At 37.1% G+C, this 27,125-nt stretch overlaps 2 long non-coding RNA genes across 19 annotated transcripts in view; one reads left to right on the plus strand and one right to left on the minus strand.

Annotated features, from left to right (window-relative positions):
• LOC118149763 (uncharacterized) overlaps positions 1 to 27,125 on the minus strand; it is a 205,026-nt gene that overhangs the window by 142,633 nt on the left and 35,268 nt on the right. The window contains exon 4 of one of the 17 annotated variants that reach the window (XR_013530491.1): positions 15,057 to 15,159. The exons of the other annotated variants lie outside the window; for them this stretch is intronic. This is a non-coding gene — a long non-coding RNA (uncharacterized LOC118149763). The remainder of the gene's footprint in view (positions 1 to 15,056; positions 15,160 to 27,125) is intronic. 17 annotated transcript variants of the gene reach the window in all.
• The window catches only part of LOC118149764 (uncharacterized), a 49,184-nt gene that overhangs the window by 14,772 nt on the left and 7,287 nt on the right, over positions 1 to 27,125 (plus strand). The window contains exons 3-5 of one of the 2 annotated variants that reach the window (XR_004737476.3): positions 11,020 to 11,090; positions 13,845 to 14,034; positions 17,330 to 17,443. This is a non-coding gene — a long non-coding RNA (uncharacterized LOC118149764). Of the gene's footprint in view, positions 1 to 11,019; positions 11,091 to 13,844; positions 14,035 to 17,329; positions 17,444 to 27,125 lie in introns of those variants that run through there. The other variant, XR_013530499.1, reaches the window with a different exon arrangement.

Consider the following 27,125-nt stretch of genomic DNA (forward strand, 5'->3'; position numbering starts at 1 on the left):
TACAGTGCTTATGGGTTGTTGTAAAGATTCAATGAAAGGATCCATGCAAGCCCTCCTTAGCACAGAATATAACCACCATTACTGTCATTACTGATAGTGAGACAGATGTGAGAAGACAGGTCATATTCCAGGCAGAAGGCCTGTGCATAGACAAGCCCAGAGAGGACAAAGAATATGGCCATTTGGCATCCTGAAAGTGATCCAGTCCAAATGGAGAGAAGAGTGGGAGGAAGTGGTGTGATGAGGCTGGAGTGGAAGGAGGAAGGCAGGCACCAGAGGGCAAAAGGCCCTCTATTCTGTGTGAAGGGGCTTAGAGTTCATCCTGAAGAAATGAGGAGCACTAAAGTCTTCTCAAAGGAGAGGCTCATGATATTCATGCTCCACATTTATGAGTAGGGGAGAAGTGTGCTGCCCATGTAAAAAGTATATTTATTTTATCCTAAAGCATGAAGACACTGCATCCAATAGCTAATTTCCTCTACAGAGTATAAGGTTCTGTTGGTCACTAACATCCAGGGATTCCCTTCTTTTGTGCATTCAAGACGTTAGATGCTCAAATAACTGCAGTTAATTCAGGAGAGACATTACAAAAATAATGTAATTCAGCCTCAGAGACCCAGTTCAGAAAATTAACATACTATATCTTTTCATGAGCCATGAGCTGCAATATACAGCAGGCCTCTCTTGAGTCATTAAACTTGCTCTGTTAGATTACAGAAAATCCCAGACAACTCACCCTACTCTGGCTGGATTTTTGTAGAATGCAGGTATTTTTTTTCTAACAGAGGAAAAGCAAGCATGAACCACAGGAACAGAGCTCTGTGTAATATGGGATGCAAGATACACACTTCTGCACTTTCTACTTCTTTAAACCTGACCTCTAAGGGAAACTTTAATAGGAACAAATCAAGGCTTCTTGAGATGAATAAGTATTAAAGTGAAGTCGATAAGGGATGGATGTGAGCACTGACATGATTTAACACTTATAAATGATCTGGAAGAACAAGCAAGCAATAAATCTCTAATGCAGTCAACCCTAGGTGCTTCTGGATAGTTTAATGCCAAGGCAGCATGAACCATTCAGAGCAGGAGCAGACAGGAGAAGGGCAGGTGTGATGTAAGTGCATTTGGAACAGAACAGTCTACATCTCACTTGTAAATGATCTACCAGTTACAACCCAAAAACAATATCTGGAATTATGGTGTGGTCCCTGTTAGTCTATTAAAACCAGAAGAATTAGAGTTTCATCGTGACAGTCACTAAAAGCAAAAAAGGAAGCAAACCACTATTCTTCAGCCCTCTTAACCAAAATGGAGGCACACCCACTCCTGAAATGCCATGTGGCTTTATGGCCATGCACAAATAAACAGAAAGCAGAACCTTCTGGCACTTTCACACATCTCCTGTTTGTCCACCAGACTCACTATAGTATTTTGCACTCAGCGATGAGACTTAAATATCAGTAATGAATACTAGTTTGTTCATGCATTTAATATTTATTGCAAACCAGCTAAATGCAAGGTGCCATCTTAATGACTGGGAGCAATATTAAGAAGGGTAAAATATGCACACTCACCCCAAGTGGCTTATTGTCTGGTAGATGTGATGAAACTTGGACATTATAACACAGAGCACAAAGTAATAAAAAGTGTTACAGGACCATCCTAAACATATTTAAAGGATATTATTATATCAATAAATCATATATATATGGACTATTTTTATTAAGTGCATTTGTTTTAAAGCTTGACCTGGACAGCGATGATCATTGTGATTTTACTAACTGACAATTCCATTAATGCCCAGAGCCAGCACCTGACAGTGACTAGCAGGTCACAGTGGCAAGAGGAAGATGAGAAGTTTCTGAATGGGGCTGCACTCCGAGGCTGCTAACAGTAGTGGATATTAAGAAAATTGGCTTTTTTCTAATGGAGGAAGGTGGAAGGGAGAGTTCATGCAGCTTCCCAGCGAGATCCACCATTTTTTCTCATGCCTATGCCCACAGAGCACTCAGTTTACCCTGCAACTGCTGCAAGGCGCAAGAGCCCTGCCCTAAAATACTCTTTAAATGAGGTGAATAAAAATTCCCCACAATCTCAGGATGAAGTAGCTGACATCCTGTCTCCTCCCAAGTCAGCTTAGAGAAGGCATTTACTATATTAATACCAACAACACCATCTTCCCCTTCCCCATACCACTCCAGAAGGTACACATTGGATTTATTTAGGAGATTAATTTTGTTTGTAAAAATACTAGTTCTTCCTAACCCTCCTAATCAGAGTTCAAGGGAGAAATCAATTATACTGTAGGAAGGTTTGAGAGATAAATGTCTTTGGGAGCATGAAATCTTCAAACCTTCTAAATTTTCATATGTCTAAGCCAAGAAAACCAGAAAACAGAGTTTTAATTTTGCTGCTTAAGATGCAAGCCCTCTTACCACTTTTTTTTTCTTTTTTTGAGACAGAATCTCACTCTGTCACCCAGGCTGGAGTGCAGCAGCTCAGTTATGGTTCACTGCAGCCTCAAACTCCAGGCTCAAGTGATCCTCTCACCTCAGCTTTCCATGTAGCTGGGACCACAGGCACTCACCACCATGCCTAGCTAATTTTTTATTTTTTAATTTTTTTCTCTAGAGACAGGGGCTCTCTGTGTTGCCCAGGCTGGTCTTGAACTCCTAGGCTCAAGTGATTCTCCCACCTCAGCCTCCCAAGTAGCTGTGACTACAGGCATGTGCCACCACAAGCAGCTACTTTTTGTGTTTTTTGTAGAGACTGGGTCTTGCTATGTTGCCCAGGCTAGTCTTGAACTCCTGAACTCAAGCCATCTGCCCAATTTAGCCTCCCAAAATGCTAAGATTACAGGCATAAGCCACCATGCCCAGCCAGCTCTTTTACTCTTCTATGTATGCTCTGACACGAAAAACAAGCTTATATTGCTAGCTACCTGTGCAGTTATAAATATCCATCTCTCAATGAAACCTCTTTAATTAATGAAAAGAAGAGATAGGCTTGCCCCATTCTCCATCATTTCCACCATTGCATTTGCTTTTGCCTCTGTGTGTGTTACTGGCAGGAAGGGCATATTTATACAGCTGGCTTTCAGTTAATAGAACGCATTTAACTGGGAACAGAGTTCCTAAATGTAATGCAATCACATTTCAGAATAGTGCAAACTTCTTAAGATCATACATTTAAATAATATAAAACTTTTCAAGTATACAACATTATTTTAAATGTTAGTAATGAAATCAGTGAAGAAGTATCTATCTGCTAGGTTTCTAATGTACTAAGGTATATTGTTAGAGGCTGTATAAGTTTTTTTTAAGTTGTATAGATCCTATTTTTAAGAAACTTATAATCTAGTTGGGAAGATAAGTTTTAGAATATACACAAATTAAGTGTAAAAATTAAATATTAGAACAGTACCAAGATGTCTACTAAGTCCAGAGAGTTTAAGGGATGGAAAATAATAAGTATAAACATTAGACTTTATTTCAAAAGAACTTAGGGTTGTTGGAAAATCACCAAGGCTTTGGAAATTTCTACCTTTCAGCTAGAATCACTGTGATACAGGGTAAAGTTGATGACATTAGTGGCAAGAGTTTCAGTTACTGTGTTATGTTTTTGGTATTTTTAATTTTGTGCATTATTCTAAACATAATAGGACATTTAAAAATACTGTAAATATTCTTCCTTATCCATGCCCCAAAAGGGTTTCAACTAATTAATTAAAGAGTTTCAACTCATTAACGAATATCTTTATTCTTCAAATATATTTCATCTGGTTTCTATTATTTTAAGGATAGTTGAATTACAACCTTCTCTGGTTTCTCTGAAATTTATAGTAGGAGCTAAAGAATCACAAACACATTCTGTACCTAATAAATGAATAAAGATGTTGTTTGGGAAAAGTAGAGATTCCATTTTGTGGGTGCTTTAAGTAACAACTGAACTTGTAACTTCTGTTCAAACAAAATAGAAATCTTAATTGCTAACCAAATTAACTCTTGAGTTTTAAAATGTCATAGTTTGGGATTCTTAGTTCTCTCTTTCCCTTTATCTCTAATATACAAAGAGCCCAAAAAGGTAGAACACTTAGAAAAGACAAAAATCAAAGCTGAATATTTGGATTCAAATTGCAGAGGAAGAAAGGGAGTATTTTAGAAAATCCCAAGGGATATGCCTGCTGTTATTGTTTTAAATCTCTTTGAGCACACACTGCATTTTAAGTAAGTTGTTTGCTTGGTTTTTTTTAAAATATAAATAAACATAAAAATATAATCTTAAATGCACAGTGAGAACCCAGATAATTGCTTTTAGTTTTATAATTGGGAATCAACTGTGACTCAAAACAGAGAATCTGAAAGCTACTTTTGGAGGTGACACTATATGCATTCAAAATGATATGGGTGAAGGACTCCCTGAGTGAAGCAACAGAGCACCTGTGGTCACTCCAGCCGTCTTTCCAAGCTTTTGTTTCATCCTTTGAGAGTTTCTAGAAACAAGGATTAAGATGTTCATATGTTTAGACAATGCAGGATCAATTCTTTTGTTGCTAAATATAAAATTAAATTGTCCCCAAACTATCCAACTTCACACTTACATACACAAATTATAACATCATAAAGCCTCTAAGCCTAATTACTGTGCCCATATGAGGATTATAATGCACCCCATTCTTGATTATTCAAAGACTAATTATCTAGGCCAGGCACTTAAGCTTGTCCTTATTCCTTTGGTTTTCCGCCATTTGGTTATTTTAAGGTTCACTGGCCTCTTCACATGCAGGGCAGAGGAAATAAAAAAAGATGAAACTCAAATCAGTAAAATTTAACTTCCCACATAATCTACTAAAACTTAAGGGATAGAGAAGGCAGATGAAATGAATAGTTAACATGAAGATAGAAGTTCTCAATGTATTTGATTTATTCACAGTGCTCTCTCGCGCACTCTCTCTCTCTCTCCAGTGATAAGCTGACCAGATGTCTTGAATTAAGTACAGGTAAAATAGAACCTGATGTTGACTTTTTGACCTTCCCATTTTTTCTCTTGGTTGATTAATTATGTCTCTCAGCTCTTCCTCCCTTTGTCCTTCCTTCTCCCTTTCCTTTCTCACAGTCAGCAGGAGTTACATTCATTCACCAAATGACAGTCCTCTTATGTTTGCCTTTGAAGGGTAATCCCTGGGATTTCCAGGTGTTTTCTACTACACTTTAGTAGCTTTGCTAAGCTCAACCCCAACACTATATGCTTATGTGCTACCCCTAGTAAAGAACTGGGTACAGCCCTGTGACCCTTCCTTAGGCTGCAAGTTTTATCCTCTCTTTAACCCCCTATCTGAAATCTTAGCTTAGTTTTATCCTCTCTTTAACCCCCAACTGTCACATTAGCTATTTATGTAGATATGAAGATGACCCAATATTCAGCTACACAGCTCTCTCTAACCCCACTCCCACCATGTTCCTCTGTACATCACAAAATTCTTAGCCAATAGGATATAAATCAAAGCATTACTTTTTAAGTTCTGCCTCCCACTCCATGGGTTGTTCATCAGCCAAAGCCACAACAGTTTCCTGCAGCTCAAATTGTTAAAAATTCTATCAAAAGCTCAGACCATAGAAAGGAGGGACCCCCCAGCGAACAGTATGTCTATGAATAAGATCCCCCAAACTCATAGGATTCATCTTCCATTAGTTCTGTGGGGGCACTAAAACCCCTGTTAAGCCTGTAATTTTGTGCCCAGTATTAGAAACCACAGGATCCTAGATGCAGCCCTAAACCTGTAGGGTAGTGACCAGCTGTTCTCCCCACCTCTCCACCAAAGCCTGAAAGGTTCTTCATAGCTCCGGGATAATGAAGGAAGAGTAGAATAATCCCAGTTACAGGTCACAGGCTTATGTTCAATTACAGTCTTTTCTAGTCTGATCTATGTGATGTGATGTTTTATGTTACATTGCGACTCAAGTATCTATAGGTCTATATCTTTATCTATATGCAACAGACACTAAGTGTTTCATGTGTACCATCTCTAATCATCACAGCAACCCTGAGTTAGGTACTATTAATATCTATCAGACATTAGAAATTGAGGATAACCTTGCCAGGAAATAGCAGAGGTGGATTCAAACCCAGACTGTCTGACTCCAAAGTCCATGCTCATTCTACTACATTATTTCACCACCCTAGCTCTGGCCTATTTATCTAGTCTTATTCCCCCACTTACTTAAATCTCAAGTTGCCACCAACTGAATCTTGTTATGAGCTAGTCTGTAAAAAAGCCTGATCTGTGCTCTTAGCAAGGCCTCATTCCTGTGTAAACTGACCAGGCCTTTCACTTAAGACTACTGTAACTTCATCCCGGCCCTGCCAGGGAATTTATAACTCCTGCCCAGGATTCCCCAATAAAGGCCAGTGTCCTGATTAAGACTCTTTTCCAGGTGGCCTTTTTACAAAATCTACCATGAAAAGCAAGGAGGGTAAAAATAGAATTGTATTAACTACAGGAATGTAAATAGTATATGGGACCATAGATTACTAAGAAATAGAAATAAGGATTGATATAATCTGGAAAGTTGACATCAATAATAAGAGGTCAGTGAATAATAAAATATAGCAACAATTCACACAGAAATTAAACTTAGTAAAATAAAATAGCATACATTCCTGAAAGACACAAGGTAGACTTGAACACTAGCAAAAATATTCCCTATTCTTGGATAGGATGATTCACCGTCACATATATGTTGGCTCTTCCTAAGTTAATTTATAATTGAACTCAGTTCCAATAAAAATACCCAACGAGGCTTTCTAAGGAGTTAGAAAAATTGAAATTACAGTTCATATGGAAAAACAAACCTTTAAGAATAGCCAGAAAAATAGTGAAAACGAGAAACTATGAGGGTGGAGTAGGGAGGGAGAAAGAGCCCTATCAAACAGTCAAACATACTATAAAGCGTCTAAGTTCCCATTTAATCTACAGGTTAAAGAAAGCCTTTTAACCATTATTCAAAACCTAGAAGTTTCAGCTTTCTGCATGTGGCTAGCCAGTTTCCCCAACACCATTTATTAAATAGGGAATTCTTTCCCTATTTCTTGTTTTTGTCAGGTTTGTCAAAGATCAGATGGTTGTAGATGTGTGGCATTAATTCTGAGGCCTCCATTCTATTCCACTGGTCTATATCTCTGTACCAGTACCATGCCGTTTTGATTACTGTAGCCTTGTAGCATAGTTTGAAGTCAGGTAGCATGATGCCTCCAGCTTGTTTTTTTGGTTTTTGTTTTGTTTTGTTTTTTGCTTAGGATTTTCTTGGCTATGTGGGCTCTCTTTTGGTTCCATATGGAGTTTAGGGTGGTTCTTTCCAATTCTGTGAAGAAAGTCAATGGTAGCTTGATGGGGATAGCATTGAATCTATAAATTACTTTGGGCAGTATGGCCATTTTCATGATATTGCTTCTTCCTAACCATGAGCCTGGAATGTTTTTCCTTTTTTTTTTTTTTTTTTTTTTTTGAGACAAAGTTTTGCTCTTGTTGCCAAGGCTGGAGTACAGTGGTGCCATATTGGCTTACTGCAACCTCTGCCTCCAGGGTTCACGTGATTCTCCTGCCTCAGCCTCCCAAAAGCTGGGAATACAGGAGCCCATCACCATGCCTGGCTATTGGCCAGGCTGGTCTTCAACTCCTCAGGTGATCCACCCACTTCGACCTCCCAAAGTGTTAGGATTACAGGCGTGAGCCACCATGCCAGGCCTAAATACACCTTTTGTACAGCTCTGACTCTTAGAACCATGGTAAAGGTTCATGGTAATGTACAGTTTGTAGATCGTAAGACCCAGGCTTTCAACTGTCCAAGAAAGAAGTTACAAATGAGGAAAGGAAGCTAGGTGTGTTGGCACACACCTGGACAGAACAAGAAAACATATGTATGCATTCAAACAGATGCATATAGATGCAGATATATGTATCCATCTCTCTATATACCTATCTTAAAATCCAATTCTAATTTAATACCACAGGGTTTGTACCAGCCATTCTCCTTTGGGAGGCCAAGGCATGAGGATTTCCTGAGGCCAGGAGTTTGAGATCAGACTGGACAACACAGCTTGACTATATCTGCCTGTATACAAAAAATTTTAAAAGTAACTGGGTATGGTGGTGCATACTGGTAGCCTCAGCTACTTAGAACACTGAAGCAGGAGGATCACTTGAGCCCAGGGTTCGAGGCTGCAGTGAGCTGTGATTGCAGCACTGCACTCTAACCAAGGTGACAGAGTGAGAGATTGTCTCTAAGAATAGAAATAAAATAAAAAGCAAATTAGGAAAGGAGAATGGCTAGATGGATATCAAAATTATTGGGAAAAAGTATGATGAGAAACAGGATATTTGCATAGTGTCAAAGTCTCTCCCCCAAAGTTACTTATTAATTACATAGGGAAAAAATGTAATTTTTAAGTAGAGAAACTTTGCAGACACCACCTTAGCCATGTGATCAAATTTAACACCACCACTGGTAAGACATTTTGACATGATCGACACAGGATCAATTCTGTGATACTCCTACCAAAAGGCATCACCTAAACTCAATCATGAGGAAACATCAGACAAACCCAAACTGAAAAGCATTCTACAAAATCACTGGTCTACAAATCTTCAGAAACATCAAGATCATTAAAGTTAAAAAAAAATCTTTCACACTGAAGGAGATTAAAGAAATTTGACAACTAAACACAACACGTTTCTGAACTGGATCTATTTTCTATAATGGACATCACTGGGACAATCAGTGAAGCTGTAACAAGATAGGAGGATTAGGTGGTAGTAATATATCAGTGTTAATGTCTTTATTTTGATGGTTGTATTGCAATCATGTAGGAGAAATGTGTGTGTTGGAAATATACATTGAAGTATTCTGTGGTAGCAGGGCATCAGATTCGCAACTTACTCTCAAATTGTTTGGGAAAGGGAAGTTGTACATAACTTGTACACATAAATTTGGGAATATTTCAAAATTAAAAAATTATTATTTTAAAAAATAGAAGGTCAGAAAATATAAGCAAATAGGAGAAGCTCCACCATATATCTCATGTAATTCCAGAAGTAGAGAATAGAGGAAGGTGCAGAGAGGCACCATCAGGAGAAATAATGGCCGAGAATGGCCAAAAATTTTCCAGTCTGAGGAGTAAAGAAAGCCATGAGCCCTCAGACTGAATGTTTATATCAATTGCTGAGGCAGAAAAACAAAAATAAGTCCACATCCAAGAATATCATAGGAAAATTCAGAACAGCAGGGATAAAGAGAAAATCCTAAATACTACCAGAAGGGAAGACAGATTACCTACAAAGAGCCAGTCATTTGACTGGAAGCTTACTTCTCATTGGTAAATTGACACCAGTAGACAGTGGGGAAATAGCTTTCAAGTAATAAGGTAAATAACAAGAATTGTATATGGAGCAAAACCATCATTTTTTTGGCTGCAGTAAGTCATGAAAGGATATACTTCAGCAAGAAGAAAAATAAACCTAGAAGGAAGGAGTGGGATATAAAGAGCATAATTAGCAAATAAACTAACAAAATGTATTGGTATATCTCTTTATGTATTGGTTGTTAATCACAATAACTGATTTTGTCCCTTCTAAAATAGGTAAAACTACATTCTATATAACAATAAAATGACAGATTGAAGAAGGGACTCCAGATAACTTAAGCCTGGTACCTGGTAAATTCCTTGTTTTGTTCCAAAGAAGAATAGAGAAACTAAAAAACTGTAGGCAAAGTAGAAAGCTTACAGTATATGTTAAAAATGTAAAGAAATTTAAAAAATAGAAAGAAATTTCAAACCATTGGGTAGAGGCAGGGAAAAGGATAATAAAAATGTATAAATCCAAAATAAAGGAAGTGGGTAAAAAGATAAGTAAATAGAAAATAACATAAGATGGAAGGAATAAGCCAAACTATGTCATTAATCATAATCAATGTACACAGATTAAACTCAGTTAATCCAGAAAGTTCCTATAATAATGGATAAAAAAGCAAACACCAGTAACAGGCTACTTTCAAGAGAAACACCTAAAACAAATATGGAAAGATTGAAAATGAAAAGATGAAAAAATATAGACCAGGCAAATACTAGCCCAAAGAATTCTAGTGAGCAATACTAATAGCAGATTAAATGGAATTTAAGGCCAAAAGCATTACCAGAGATAAAGAGCTTCATTTTAAAACTATTTTTTAAAGTCTATAAGAAATATAACTATCATTAACTTGTATGCATCTGCTAATACAGCTTAAGCATATCTAAATGAAAAACTGATAGAATTACAAGGAAAATTGGATAAATCCACATTCACAGTGAGAGATTTTAAGACAACTTTCCCAGACACTGATAAATAAATTAGACCAAGAATCAGAAACACAATTAACAAACATGATCTATTGGACATATACATCAAAAGAATACTACAACCCCAAAAATAGAGGATATACATTTTTCATATGCATGTGGCATAATTACAAAAATTAATTGCTATGTAGCAAAGGAAGTCTCAACAAAATTCAAAAAATCAATAGCATACAGTTTGCATACTCTGCTTATCACAATGCAATTAAATTAGGACCAACAAGAAAAGAGGGCAAAAATGAAAACACCCCATGTTTGGAAATAAAAATTGCATTTTTATACAATCAAGAATTAAAGAGGAAATGATAATGGGAATTATAAAATATTTAGAACTGAATTAACAGTGAACATGCTTACTTCTGAAAGTGTTCTTTTAAAATTTGTAGTAGGTAGTAATGCCAGCCCTGGTCTTTTCCCTAACTTATCACCCAATCCACTAACCTGGAGCCAAGGCTAACAAATTTCCTTTCTGCCTGTCTTCAGAATATGGGAGGGGTAGATATTTCTTCCAATCTAATCACTGTGTGGGTTATTTTTTAAGGTCCTGCATTTATCCTGGAGCTCTTTAATCCAATCCCCCACTTTGCTGGGGACCTGAACTTTTTCTCCTTCTCTCCATTAAAGGTCTATTAAAATTGAAGGTCAAGGATGAAAACAACAAGGGGATCTGAGGCTTTCCTCAACTTTCTCTCCAGGTTCACAATTTATTTTAAGATTTTAAAAAATGTTTTATTCAGCATTTTAGAAGTTTTGAATTGGGAGGCTTTCTTGGAATCATTTTGTCCAAAATGGAGTGCCACCCTTAGGCATATTACCTACCCCCTCTGTGTCTTAGTTTATTCTTCCTCTATAAAATGAGGATAAGAATAAAATCTACTTTGTAAGTTTGGTTGGGATAGTCAATGAGGGACTGCATGTAAAGCCCCTGGCACTAGGAAGTACTCAATAAATCCTTATGATTAGAGGTAGCAGTTTTAGTGAACTTAATACCAATAAGGAGAGTACAAAAAAAAATCAATATTATAGAACAAATATATATATATATATATATTTTCAATATAAATATATTTTGCATGAGTGACAGGTCTAGTCTAGTTTCTAGATACATGACTTGTGTCTAGAAGAGTGTCTGGAACATAGCACTCCCTTAATCAGCACTGAGTCCATTAATGCATGAAGTATGTTGCACTAGTGGATGGGACCTTCAAGAGTCAATTTGCATTAAGGGAAGTTTGCCACGCTTGTGTTGTGATTAATTAAGAACAACACTTGGTTTTCCAGATACATTCAAAGGATGAAACTGGCCATGGAAATCAGAATATGATATCTGACCCAGATTTGGTCCAACTGGGGTCTTGGCTTTATGGAAGGAGAAAGAGTATCTAGGCAACTGAGGTCATGACTTTTCCCCCGTGTTACTCTGAACACAGCAATTCTACTTTGGTAGCCAAGTGACAAACCATGTCACGAGCTGTCATGAGCAGGAGAGCATTGGAGGAAGGATTTTTCCCTAATTCCTCAGACACAGTGTAGCTTTAGCTCCGCAAGGACTCCAGGAGACTCTCAATTGCTTTGATACCTCAAGGATTTGCCACAGAAAGCTGTTTGCATATCTACTAGTGAAGCTCCATGGTAACTTGACCTACCATTATATAGGTTTCCATGTCTCCAGATTAAACCACTTTCCCATATAAAACATGTATGTACCATTAAAGCTGATCTAACAGCACTTTATAGGAAGATAGATGAATAGATAAAAGATTAGATTAGATAGATAGATACATACATACATATATAGATAGATACATAGACAGATACATAGATAAATACATAGACAGATCTCCTTTTCCCTGTTTGAGAGTTTCACTCTATAAGATAAATTTAGCTGCTAAAGGATTGAACAAATATGCCAAAACTCATGAGAATTCTCTGTTTAAAAAAAGTAAGATCTTCAGGAATGTTTTTGCAATTAACTATGCTCCATGTATAACAAACCTAAATATGAGAATTGGCAACCAGACCTACAGATAGTGTAAAGAAGGGGGTGCTGAGCACTTCACATTGTCTCTTTTGGCACCAAGTTAAAAGGACCAGGATGTGGTTTCAATTTTGGATGTGCTAATTATGTTTGTCAATTGTGAACTTTGCTTAATTAATCAGTCATGCAAATGTAACGAGTATTTTTTTGCACATTTAAATCATTACTATAGCAATTAAAAAGCTGCTTTGATTAGCTCCTTTCACAGTATGTAGCACAGCATACTCTTGTCAACTTCCTTTTGACAATCTAGCATTTGGGTACTGTTTGGAGAAAAGATATTCTATATGTTTGGGGAAAAATAAAAACCGAGACAGTAACAAGAAAAGTGGCCCAGCAGAAGATAAGTCAACAACTATTGCCACCTTAAAATCGGTGAATACAGACTGGAAATTGTAATAACACATGTTCAGGAGGAATTCCCAGGGGTGGAGTGAGAAAGTGCTGAATAAACCAGGGACATGTTTCTTTTGAAAAATTAAAGTGGGGAGAAGATAACATTCAGAGATATGTCTTTGACCTACAATCAATGTCAAAACCTTTACAATACCATAGGAACCAAGGTTGTCTTTGTCTGGGAGACCTAACCTGACTCTCATAACCATGAATAAATGCTATGGCCAGGGGGCTTCTGCCAAATGAATCTCTCCCCAGGGCTGTTTCATACGTTAACAAGCCCAATGGTCAGGGACATTGTATGATATTAGGTTGAAATCCCTCTTAATTGATAAATAGGTGTTACATTCTCTATCAACCACTTGTGAATGCCATATCACTCATCTTTCTGCAGATTGAGAACTTAATATATGTAATAGAATTTAATATATTTTCCCCATGCCACATTGAAAATTAGAAACAAATTCAAAAACAAATATGGGATTTTTTTTTTTGAGATGGAGTTTTGCTCTTGTTACCCAGGCTGGAGTGCAATGGCACGATCTTGGCTCACTGCAACCTCCGCCTCCTGGGTTCAGGCAATTCTCCTGCCCCAGGCTCCTGAGTAGCTGGGATTACAGGCACGCGCCACCATGCCCAGCTAACTTTTTGTATTTTTAGTAGAGACGGGGTTTCACCATGTTGACCAGGATGGTCTCGATCTCTTGACCTCGTGATCCAACCGCCTCGGCCTCCCAAAGTGCTGGGATTACAGGCGTGAGCCACCGTGCCCGGCCAAATACAAGATTTTAACCTCCCATTCAGAACTATGTGTCAACCAAATCTTCCCATGCTTGCCCCTCAACATTAGCCCTGAAGAAAGGATGATAGCAAGCAACAGGTAATAAGTTATTACATACCCATGATGTTTATAAAACACAGAACCAACAGTAATTATTTAGAAAATATAATGCCATTTCTCAGTTTAAAGTCATCCCTAAGGCTAATAACTTTACACATCTGGTTTGTCTCAAAGGGTCACCAACATCTCTAACAGAATCCAGCTGTGGAATAGAAAAAATATTTCATCTAAGAAGTGTATCCTAGTTGTCAAATGAAAAATCACTGTTGAATGCTGTAAAGTACATTTTTACACCCATGTAAAACTTACAGCTTGGGAACTCATGGAAAAATTACATCCAACATGGATAAAGGGATTTTAAAAGGTGAGACAAGGAAGAGTTTCTTAAGGAGTCTCCGGTGACAAAAAATGTATGCATTTTCTGAGACCTCCAGAATGAATTACTAACGTATCCTCAAACAAAAGTGTTTTGCTATTCAGAAATTCGTATGTTCTAAATATGGAAATTTAAAAATTAAAAGAACATCATTTAGATTTTACAGTTTCTTTGATACCAAAAATCCTACAGTACTCTAAAAAAATCGTAATTTTCAAACTTTTCTCAATAAATTTTTCCCCCCAGAATATCCCAAATATGTGTAGATGTGGATACATGTACACATGTATGCTGAATATATTCCTATTAAATTCTTATATATTTAGGGTTTCTCAATAAGATTCAGGCTGGATATGAGTCCTGCGATCCATCCCACATCTTCAGGGATCTCCTTTAGCGCGCGCGCGCGCGCACACACACACACACACACACACACACACACACACACACAGGCTCGCATGCTCGCATTCTCTCTCTCTCCCTCTCTCTCCAATTTTCTGTCCTTCTGGATCCCTCTCTTGTGCATATTGATAAACTCAGGCCTCCCACTTCAGCATTTTCTCAAGCAATCATGCTCTCTCTCCTGCCTTCACAGCCATTCTCTTAAAGGAGATATCTATTCTCACCATCTCCACTTCCTCGCCACTTACTCACTTCTCAGCCCACTGCAATCTGGCTTCCACTGAAACTGATCCCGCTGAAGTCACCCAAGCCTCTCCATTTGCCAAATCAAGTGAAGACTTCCTGGTCTATCTTACGAAGTCTCCCTGAATTGTAGATAGTACTGATCTCTGCCTTCTTGAAACTCTGCATAATGCTCTTCTCTGCTCTCTCTCACTGTCTCTCACTGTCACCCCCGCTCCCTCTTCGCAGCTTCCATCACTGCCTCTTCCTCTTTCAATGTCTCCCTAATTGTTGAATGCCCCAGAGGTTCTTCCTTACCCCTACTGTCTTCCTTCTAGAGTCCTTATGGCAGATGCATTCATCTAAGCCAGAAGCCTGGGACTTACCCTAACACAATGTCGTCTTCATCTCCATATTCACCTCAAGTCCTACTGATTTTGTACTTTCATTTTCTGCCCAGCCTCTCTGCTCTTGAGCCTACTGTCCAAACTGCAAACAGAGAGAGATTAAGAAGCAAATTTGTCATATCACTCTCCTGCTTCCCACCTTATTGTGGTTCTCCCTAATTTATTATTGTGGATTTATAAGTTTTTAAAAAAGCAATCTTTAGGCCTGGCACTGTGGCTCACACCTTTAATCACAGCACTTTGGGAGGCCAAGGGAGGAGGATTTCTTGAGCTCAGGATTTGGAGACCAACCTGGGTAACATAGTGAGACTTCATTTCTACAAAAAAATTAAAAAATTAGCCCAGCATGGTGGTCTATGTCTGTAGTCTCAGCTACTTCAGAGGCTAAGGCAGGAGGATTGCTTGAGTCTAGGAGGTTGAGGCTGCCGTGAGCTGTGATTGTGCCACTGCACTCCAGTCTGGGTGACAGAGCAAGCCCGTCTCGAAAAAGAAAAAAAAAAAAGGAATATTTTCTGCACTGGGAGGTAAGCTCTGTGTGGGCTATGCCAACACAATGCCTGGCACCTAGTATGTGCTCAATAGACCACTGTTGAGTAAAATGAAATCTTACAATGAAGTCCAACTTAAAGCATGCACACAGTAAAGCTGAGAGGTTTCTATTAAAACAAGGGTAGGAGCAGAATCCTGCCTGCCTGCCCTGAACGTATCCACCAGCACCCCAGGTACCTCTGTGAAACCCCTACTAATCTCTGGCATATCTGGAAAACCAGAGACCTACGTGATAAAGTTTAAGCTTCCTAGCATGAGATACAGACCCTTGACAAACTAATTTCTAACTACCCTCCAACATCATTTCTGATTGATCTCCGTCTTCACCCTTCACTCCAGCATTGACAGGCTGAATTACTGACATATCTGGACATGCAGGGCTTTGCATATGTAGTTCTTTTCTGCCTAGAATTCTCTAACCCTCCTTAGCAGCCCAGAAAACTCCAACTTACTCCTCAAGAGCAGCTCAAAGGTGAAGGCTTTCTGATTCCACAAGCAAAATGTATTGTACCCTTAGTGCCATAAATATACCTCATACATATCTTTATCATAAGCCTTATCACACTCTGCATCAATTTTTGTTTACAGGTTTACTTACTCCACTGGGCTATGAAGGCACAAACTCTTTCTTATTTATCTTTGAAACCCAGGGATTAGCAAAGTGCCTAGTACCCAGGAGATACTCAATATATGTTTGAGTAATAAATGCAATTCTACTGGACTGAATCATTCTTTTATCTCATATCCCGTTGGCTAGTGTCATTTTGCATGTCTCAGTGTCCCATGTTAAAAACTAGCCAGTTAATCTTCTATTATCTATGTTTCAGCAGAAATAAATAGGGATAAAGGCTTGTGGATTCAAATAAATATTTAGAGATAATATAAGTCTTTTTTTAAAAATTTAATTGAAGTTCTGGGATACACGTGCTGAACGTGCAGGTTTGTTACCTAGGTGTACATGTGCTATGGTGGTTTGCTGCACCTATCAACCCATCTTCTAGAGTTTAAGCCCTGCTGCATTAGGTATTTGTCCTAATGCTCTCCCTCCCCTCTCCCCCAATGCCTGACAGGCCCCCGTGTGTGATGTTCCCCTCCCTGTGTCCATGAGTTCTCATTGTTCAACTCCCACTTATGAGTGAGAACATGTGTTGTTTGGTTTTCTGTTCCTGGGTTAGTTTGCTGAGGATGATGGTTTCCAGCTTTATCCATGTCCCTGAAAAGGACATGAACGCATTCTTTTTATGGCTGCATAGTATTCCATGGTGCATATGTGCCACATTTTCTTTATACAGTCTATCACAGATGGGCATTGGGGTTGGTTCCAATTCTTTGCTATTGTAAATAGTGCTTGTGAGTCTTTTTAATTGAAATTGAGATGTCTGAGATGGGTTATTACAACTGTTCTTCTCCTGGGCACTGCTGAAATAATGTCTTGCATCTTAGGTTTTATTTAATAAGATAAATAGGAAAAATATGTGGGTCATATTTGTTAAACGTGAGTGAAATCAATAGAGTATAAGAATATGATCCCTTAACAGATTCAGAAGAGGGCCATCTCTTTAATGATACAAAATCAAAAATGAGAAACATTAGAGGCAGAAAAGAGAATTTTAGTTAAAGAAAATTTGATAGCAAAATTTAACTCAAGCTTTGTAAATGAGACTTCCCAGGGAATTAAAAAAAAATCTTCTTACTCTCTCCAGTTGGTCTCCAGAGTCGATGTTCCTACAACTGTTGCATCAGTTTCCTCACGATTCTGAAACATTTGGGTTTGAAACGCAAGCGAGAAAATAAAACTCGGTATGTTGGTCTCCTGGTAGATAATTTTTGTTTTCCATTTCTAGGGCAGTTTTGCAATTATGTGGTGGAGAATCATATTCATCTTTGAAAATATGTCTCAATCCAATTATGGTAACAAGTAATTTACCTACCATCTTATTAACCAAACATATCTGGTATTACTCAAGACTTCTTTCTATATGTACCAATATAATATTCTTGATGTTCACAAAGATGGTATTGTGGGACCCTGAAGTACCCTCTAAATCGTGGAACAGAAATGAAATCCCTTGAGTCTTGTTTCAAATCCAAGTGTAACTTATTACATGTATTCTAATTCCCTGAAAAATAGGGATTCATGTAGAGCATATATGGTTGTATGTGTGTGTGTGTTGTGTGTGTGTGTATGTAGAATATTTGTTTGTAACACACCCAGTCCACTACCCATAATCCATAATAAAAATCTTACACTAAATCACTGGTCCTAGCTGACCAAAGTGGCTCACACCTGTAATCCCAAATACTCAGTAGGCTGAGGAAGGAGGATCACTTGAGGCCAGGAGTTCAAGACCAATTTGGGCAACAGCCTGAGACCCTACATCTAAAAAATTTTTTAAATTAGCTGGGCACGGTGGTGTGCACCTATCTTCCCAGCTACTTGAAAAGCTGACCTAGGAGAAGTGCTTCAGCCCAGGAGTTCAAGGCTGCAGTGAGCTACGATTGCACCACTGCACTCCAGCCTGGGCACCAAAGCAAGACCTAGTCTTTAAAAAAAAATTTTTTTAAATAAATACATAAATCAGTGGTCCTCCTAGTATGTTCTAAAGACCCTTGAGGAAACTGGAGAATTTTTCAGGAGTTACACAAGGCCAAAACTATATTTATAGTAATGCGAAGACATAATTTGTCTTTTTCATTCTCATTCTCTTACAGATTTGAGTTTTCCAAAGGCTATATGACCTATAATATTAGAACAGGTTGAGTGCAGAAACATATATGAGAATCCAGAAGTACTCTACTAAACTAGACATTAAAGAGATTTGTAGGCCGGGCACAGTGGCTCAAGCCTGCAATCCCAGCACTTTAGGAGGCCGAGGCGGTTGGATCACAAGGTCAAGAGATGGAGACCATCCTGGTCAACATGGTGAAACCCCGTCTCTACTAAAAATACAAAAAATTAGCTGGGCATGGTGGCGCGTGCCTGTAATCCCAGCTACTCAGGAGGCTGAGGCAGGAGAATTGCCTGAACCCAGGAGGCGGAGGTTGCGGTGAGCCGAGATTACACCATTGCACTCCAGCCTGGGTAACAAGAGCAAAACTCCATCTCAAAAAAAAAAAGAGATTTGTAAAAATGTAAAACAATGCCACTCTTCTCATTAATAGTTTGTTTTGGGAAATATAGTTATATTTCATTAAAATGTGTGATGTATGCTAAAATGCAATGGGAGAATTTGAGATTTATTGTGCTTCCTGAATCTAAGGATTCATGTCTTCTACCTATCCTGGAAAATTCTCACCAATTATCTCTTTAAATATTTCTCATATCCCTTCATTCTCTTTCATCCATCTAGAATGCCAGTACAACATATATGTGTCCTTCAAATGCTCACATATTCAATGTTTTTTATATTTTTCCATTTTTGTAACTCTGTGCTACACTTTAGGTACTTCCCTCAGATCATTCCAGTTTGCTAATTCTTTTTACAACTGAATCTAATTTGCTTATTTAAATATTCCACTGTATTCTAAAATTTGATTCTTATTTTTTTTATTTTTAGAAGTTCTACTTTATTTTATAAAATCTGTCAAGTCTTGTTTATGTGTGTGTTCTTAGTTACATTTTATTCCTGATATTGTTTCCTTAAACCTTTTAAAATTATAAAACTCATTTTATATTCTCTGTCTGATTGCTCAATGATCTGAAGTTCCTGGAAGTCAAATATTGCTGTTTTTACTGCTTGCATTCATGCATGGAAATCTGTTTCTTTTGGTATGTAATTTTGGATTATGAATTTATATTCAATCAAACCTTTTATCCATGGGAATTGTCTTAGTCCGCTTTCTGTTGCTTATCACAGAATATTGAAACCTGGGTAATTTATAAAGAGTAGGATTTATTTCTTACAGTAATGGAGGCTGAGAAGTTCTAGGTCAGGCAGCTACATCTGCTGACTGCCTTCTTGCTGGTGGGGACTCTGAAGAGTCCAAAGGTGGTGCGGAGCATCACATGGCAAGGAGACTGAGCATGCTAGTTCAGGTCTCTTTTCTTCTCATAAAGCCACCAGTCGCTCTCCTGTGATAACCCATGAATCCATTAATCCATGAATGGATTCGTACATTCATGAGGGCAGATCCCTTATGACCCAATCACCTCTTAAAGGCCTTGCCTCTCAAAATGGCCACACTGGGGTTACATTTCAACAGGAGTTTTGGAGGGGAAAAATATTCAAACCATAGCAGAATCTTAGGCAGTCTAGGTTGAAGACATAAGTTTCTGGAGAAGATTTGCATTTGCCTCTGTTAGGCTACCAAGGTGCCCCAAGGCAGTATGTATTAAAAGTGCTATCCCACTTGAGGCAGCCTTGTGGTTATAAATTCTCAGTACATACTTTTTGTTTTCACTCTGTATGCCCAGGCCAAGACAGGTAATTTGTCTTATTATCTCCCTTTGCTGTTTTTTTTTTTTCTATCCATCTTTTCATGGCAGATGTAGTGCTTGAGGGTTCCAGATTCTTGGTTCCTCTCTACCTTGCTGGGTCCAAGGTCTTATCTTCACGTGGCTGTTAAACACCAAGCATCTTGGTTACCTGCAACTATAAACGTCCCAGGGCATCAGTGGCTTCAATTCCTCCCTTGGTTTTCAGCTTCATTTTTTGATCCCTGGATATTTGCCTTACTTTTTTGCAAGCCTAGTTCTATACATGAGATATTTGTTACATATTGTTTAATACTTTAGGTGTCTTTTAGGAGGACTTTAAGGTTTATCTTGTTTGCCATATTGCCTAGAAATATAAATTGATACAATATTTCTAAAAGGTAAAAGGCATATACCATGCAACCAAGCAATTCTATATGAGGGAATTTATCCTTTGCATGGAAATTTGGCAATATCTATCAAAATTTAAAATGTACATAATTTTTAATCTAGCAAGTCTACGTTCTAGAAATTTATCCTACACATATATTCACAGTTGCACAAAATACCATATGAATAATGTTATTTGTTGCAGCAGGCTTTGTGAAAGAATGGAAATTGCAAACAACCCAAATATCTATCATTGGAAGACTAGCTGAGTAAATTAAATTACTTCCCACAATATTCTGCAATCGTTAAAAAGAATGAAAAAGTTCCATATGATCTGACATGGAAAGAGGTTCATGGTGTAAGTTACATGACTTCTTTATGTAAAAATATATAAAAGGTGTGATTGTATATTCATTAAAAGCTGAAAAGATACACAATGGTTAAGGTAGTTTCCTATAGGGATCAGGATTGAGGCACTGTATACAAAACACTGCATCTAAATGAGAAATCTGCTAACTTGAAATTACTTTTATCCATTTATTATGGGTAAAAAGTACTTTATTGCTATATTAGTAGTATTAGTCTTACTAAAGGCATTTGAAAATAAAGTCCTTCTCCCCAAACTGTTCTGCAACTCTTATCATCTACTATCTGCCTGTCATTCCTTACCGGTCAATTCATCTACCTGTCCTCTGCCAACTTTACTAGGACATTCATTACCTAATGCTCTAAATATCATTTTATAGACTGAATTAGATAGATTTCATACTTCCATCTGCCCTGAGAATGAAAGGTTTACAGTGTACATAAAGGAGTTATATTTTAAATGCCACACCACTGCAGAGGGAAAGGAAGGGCTCACTGAGAATTAACTGAAAAGCCAGGCCTATTGCTTCGGCTACGTCACAGTTTGATCAGCAGGAGAGACTGATTTCAACATCTGACACCAGCTGTAGCTTCTGGCTGGAACTCTTGAATTTTCAATGAGCTGATTAATTTCTAAGGACTAGAAGCTGAGTTAGGCATTTATACAGCTGGAAACATCTTCTGGCATGAGCTTGAAGGTTATCTTTTGAACATCTTCATTCCTTCATATGATGAACTCCTGGAGATGATAGTGCACAGCTTGAGTTACTTAATTTCGCATTAGATTTAGATGTGAAAATATGACTAAGCCCATGTAATTTTACCTAGCCTTTCACATACTAAATTGCAACTCCCTTTACTTCATTCTCCTTGAAATAAGCCTCATATTAGTGTTATGATGAAAGCCAGCCCAGATATTATTCTATATTTGGTCTATTGTTTTTACTATATTGTAATGTTAGGACAAAAGTTATTTCAGATATCTTTGTAGTAATTGGTTGCTTCGTAGATATGGGTTTTTTGTGTTTGAAAAAAAATGAAGAAAAAGATCAGAGGAGAGAAATTTTCCTTTTAGAAAAATATTTACTTTTTGAGTTTTTATTCCCATCAAAGTCCATGAAAGTTGACATTGAGCTCTTTGGAAAACGTAGATACACATAAATAGAAATAGCAAAGATGGTAGTTTTTGAAATAATGTAACCTACAGGCACTGGAAGGGAATATTTCTTGATGCTTAGCACCCCAAAGTATCTTTCATAATAGCCCTCTTCAATGCCATGAGTCTCCTCATTCTTTGTATTTCTCAATCCTCTAATAAAACACAAACATTTTAGAAAAGGTGATCTTTGGGGCCATGTTCAGTCATTATATGCTAGATCCATCATATCACTTTCCAATGTGAGAAGCTGAGAAAGACTTAGACACAAATTAGATAACCAGAAGGTAGTAGATAGGTATAACAGGGAGGTCCCTTGAGGTGGTGAAAAAGGAAGGTCATCTAACAATAATGGATCAATACCCATGCATTGAAAAGGTATTTCACTGGAAAAAGTAAAAATAGAGTTACCAAATAATAGTATCCAGCTATTTAATTTCCTAAATATGGCCAAAGGTATAGTGCAACTGGAAATCATACTGGGAATAAAAACAAATGTGTTTAGTAAAGAAGGTTAGGATTCCAATCCTGCACATACGATGCTCTAAATAAATATGAAACTGTTTCTTACACCACACACATATGACTTCTGGGTAAAATATTAATCCTCCCAAATTTAACAAAAGAGAGAATTCCCAGGTGATGGGAATACAATAGGAACAAAAAGCCAGGACAGTAAGGAAGTGCACGGGGAGGTGACTGCAAACCTAGGAACAGGCCCTACAGCCTGGGAGCTGAGATTCTACCACCCACACAAGGCAAGAAATGCTGCCTCAGGATAGAACAAGCTTGTCCAATCCATGGCCTGCAGGTCACATGTGGCCCAGGATGGCTTTGAATGCAGCCCAACACAAATTTGTAAACTTTCTTAAAACATTATGAGACATTTTTGTGATTTGTTTTTAGCTCATCAGCTACCGTTAGTGTTAGTGTATTTTATGTGTGACCCAAGACAATCCTTCTTCTTCCAATGTGGTCCAGAGAAGCCAAAATATTGGACACCCATGGGGTAGAAGAAGGAGAGGACCTGGAACTGAGGCTTCCACATAAAGTCAAGACCAAGACCCTTGAAGGGCTGCTCAGACTGGCAGTTATCTGCTGTCAACTATGTAAACTCCACCCACCAGCTCAGCAAAGCAGTAAGGCAGTTTTTACTTGTCTGAAAATAGAGAAAATTCCCCTGTGAGACAGCAAAGCATTCAGATAACCTGGCTAAAAGAACTACTTAAGAGTGTACTTCAGGAAAAAAGAGAATTAAACCCAGAACAAAGATGAAGTGTGAAAAACAATGAGGAGGTAAAACAAACTGGTAAAACACCAACACCAAAATCATTAAGATATGCCTAATTTCATGGACATTAAAACAAGAAAGAACTTCAATACTGGACATGTGAGACTCGGGTTGGATTTCCAAATAAAATCCAGCTATATGCTAATTCTAATTGCTACAATTAAACCAGAATGACACAGAAAGTTTAAGAAGAAATGATGGGAAAATTTGAATCAGGAAAAATGCGAACCAAAGAAAATTTATATTAATATCAAGCAAAAAAAAAAAAAACCTAAAGAAAAAACAGGACAGTATCTAGGAATACATAACGGTAAAAGAGTAATTTACTGAATGACATAATAATTCTGAACTTGTATAAACCTAGCAACATAGCCCCAAAATATATGCAAGGAAAACAGAATTAAAAAGATAAAGGGAAAGATCTGCTACAATGTTAGATTTTTTTAACATGCCATTCTTCATGACACATAGATCAAAAGACCAGAAATAAGTGAGACTATAAATGATTTGATAACCCAATTAAGAGACTTGATGCAATGGTAATAATTATATAGAATACTACATCCAACATTATGAGAATTCGTGTTCTTTTTTCAAGCAAAAATGGAACACATACTAGGACAAAGAAAAATTTCAAAAACTACCAAACAAAATATCACACAAACCAAGATGTCAACTCAAAATGTAATAAATTTAGAAGTCAATAACAAAGGGTTATCTAAGAATTTTTCATTTGGAAAATTTTAATGTATTTCTAAATAATTTATGAGTCAAAGAAGAAATCACAATAAAAATCATGAAATATTTAGAACTGATTCACAAAGAAAACACTATATATCAAAATGTGGGTGGCTAAATGAACTAATCCTAAAATTGAAAATTAATGATGTAGGCAACTCAAGATATTAGAAGAAAGTTGATGAAATGAAAAAAATATCAGAGCCAGAAGTATGAAATGAGAAACAATACAAACAAATCTTAAAGTTGCTTTTTAAAAGAAATTAACTATTTTGTAATCAGGACTAATCATGGGAGAAAAACACAAAACATAAATAAAACAGATCTAAAAGTAAAGGGTGATATAATCACAGATAGATTAGGTATTTTTTAAAATCACAAGAGAACAGGCTGAATAACTTGGTAATACCAATATATTGGTATAACCGGAAACAAAAAATCAAACCATTCTCTAGAAAAATATAACTTACCAAAACAGACTCATGGCAAATTGAAAAGTTGAACAGATCTATATCCATTAAAGAATTGGAATTGATCATTAAAAATCTGTATCACCCTGTATAAATAAAAATCACACTCTGCTGGATGGTTTTATAAGAGAACACGTTGAACTTCCAACAATCATCATTTTAAAGTTTTTCAGATTGGGAGGCCGAGGCGGGTGGATCATGAGGTCAAGAGATCGGGACCATCCTGGTCAACATGGTGAAACCCCGTCTCTACTAAAAATACAAAAAATTAGCTGGCCATGGTGGCGTGCATCTGTAATCCCAGCTACTCGGGAGGCTGAGGCAGGAGAATTGCGTGAACCCAGGAGGCGGAGGTTGCGATGAGCCGAGATTGCTCCATGGCATTCCAGCCTGGGTAACAAGAGCGAACCTCCGTCTCAAAAAAAAAAAAAAAAAAGTTTTTCAGAGAGTACAAAAACACAAAAACTTCACTAACTGATTTTAATAAGATGGACATAACTCGGCATCAGAACTGAAAAAGTACAGTATTAGAAAGGAAATTTGGCCAGGTGCAGAGGCTCACACCTGTAATCCCAGCGCTTTGGGAGGCTGAGGCAGGGGGATTGCTTAAGCGAAGGAGTTTGAGACAAGCCTGAGCAACATGGCAAAACCCTGACTCTACAAAAAAAACATGAAAGTTAGCAGGGCATGGTGGCACATGCCTGTAATCCCAGCTTCTCAGGAGGCTGAAGCAGGTAGATCACTTGAGCCCAAGAGTTTGAGGCTGCAGTGAGCTGTAATTATGCCACTCACTCCAGCCTGGGCAATGATGTAAGACCCTGTCTCAAAAAAAAAATCAGCTCATTTATGAACATATTTGCCAAAGAGCTAAGTAAGATATCAGCAGACTCAAGCCAAAAATTTATACTTTAAAAAAAATACATATCATTACCAAGTAGAATTTATCCCAAGGATTCAAGGCTGATCTAATATTAGAAAGTATTTTAATGTAATTTAACACATTTATAGACTAAAGGAAAAACCCATTATCTTATTGCATATACAAAAAGTATTATTAAATGTATACACATTTATAATTCTTTTAAACCCTCAGAAAATCAAGAATGAAAGGAAATTTCTAAACCTGACAAAAGTATAATTTTAAACCCTATAGAAAATATCATCATAATTAATAATGAAACTTTATTAGCATTTCCTTCAAGACAGGGAAAAGAGAAGAAAAATGTTTGCCAACAGCACAACTATTCGACAATGTGCTGACAGTCTTGGCCAGTGGAAGTAAGGCAGAAAAATAAATAAATAAAACTTAAAATAATAACAAAGTAATCATTGCTTTGCAGGCATGTCCAAACTTTTTTAAGGCCTTTGGTTGATTTTGACATTTCTGCGTGAAGTCTATCTTCCTAAACTAGAATCACAAAAACTACAATCACAAAAACATTGAGGGGATCACACAATTTCAAGACAGTACTTACTTTTCAGGAGGAAGGGGAAAAATGGCTTGGGGCATTCTTTAAAATTTTATAGGGCAAATACGGTAGCATTTTGGATAACAGATTCATCAATTTTTGTCATATTCTCTATACTTTTCTTCACATTTGAAAAATCGTAAGTTAAATGGTAAAATACATGTTTGTTCTTTAAGTTCACTTTCACTTGGTAAATTTGGCAGATAAAATGGTTTCATAAAAAATCCAGTAATGTTGCATTGTTTCATTTCCAGAGGCCTATTGCCAGATAGAAATCCAGTCTATAATCAAAGGCAAATACTGTAAACACTTCAGTAAAAATATATTTTTCAGTTCAGTTTGTATTCAACTCAATCCCTGGAATTGCTGGCAGTCATCAACATGGGGAAGACAAAATATATCAATCCCAAATGAAAACTACAGGAGTAACACATCTACAGGACTATCTATATATGAAATACTGAGATCTAATATTCCTTAAGTAAGGAGTCTGGGTAAATATCTTTGTAAAATGAATAATTGTCTTTTAACCTAATTGTAAGTTGCCATTTTCAAATGTTTTATTTTCCTGATATGTTACATACCTAAAAAAGTTCAAAAGTAGGGAACTCAGTTTTCCAGCATTGTTAATCTTCCACAACACTGAAAGAATAACTCAAGCATCCTTTGGAGAAAGAGAGTTGAAACCTGAGACTAATCTATCTACCCCTCTATTTGCTCATATATCTACTATTTTTTCTATCCATCTGATGCTCAGGTAATCCTCTGAGATGGCTTTCATATGCCCATTTCAGACTGTACCAGCATTTGGTATTCAAGTGAAAATCCATAACTGTTAATTTATAAATATAACTACATTGACAAATGACAGGTAAGAAATAACGATTTATAAGAATTGCATTATGTCTAGGAATTTATTTACTTAATCTTTAAAAAATCAACTTAGAATTTCTACTTGGTAATATTAAAATGTATCTGCACACTTACTAAGAACCAGGTTAAAAACACAAGTAAAGTATCACCCATGCAAAAATAGCACAAAAGTATTTTTACTAATTTTATGTATATTAAAATTTTATGTACTGCTAATATTTAGCTATTAATACCTACTCAAACATATTAACATTTTGAAGAAATGCAAAAGCTACTAAAGTGTTAAGAATGCTGAGAAACTGTAGGAAAAATGCAAATGAGACATCAGAGAA

Source organism: Callithrix jacchus, chromosome 20 (genome assembly GCF_049354715.1).
Source record: "Callithrix jacchus isolate 240 chromosome 20, calJac240_pri, whole genome shotgun sequence".
Taxonomy (NCBI): Eukaryota; Metazoa; Chordata; class Mammalia; order Primates; family Cebidae; genus Callithrix; species Callithrix jacchus.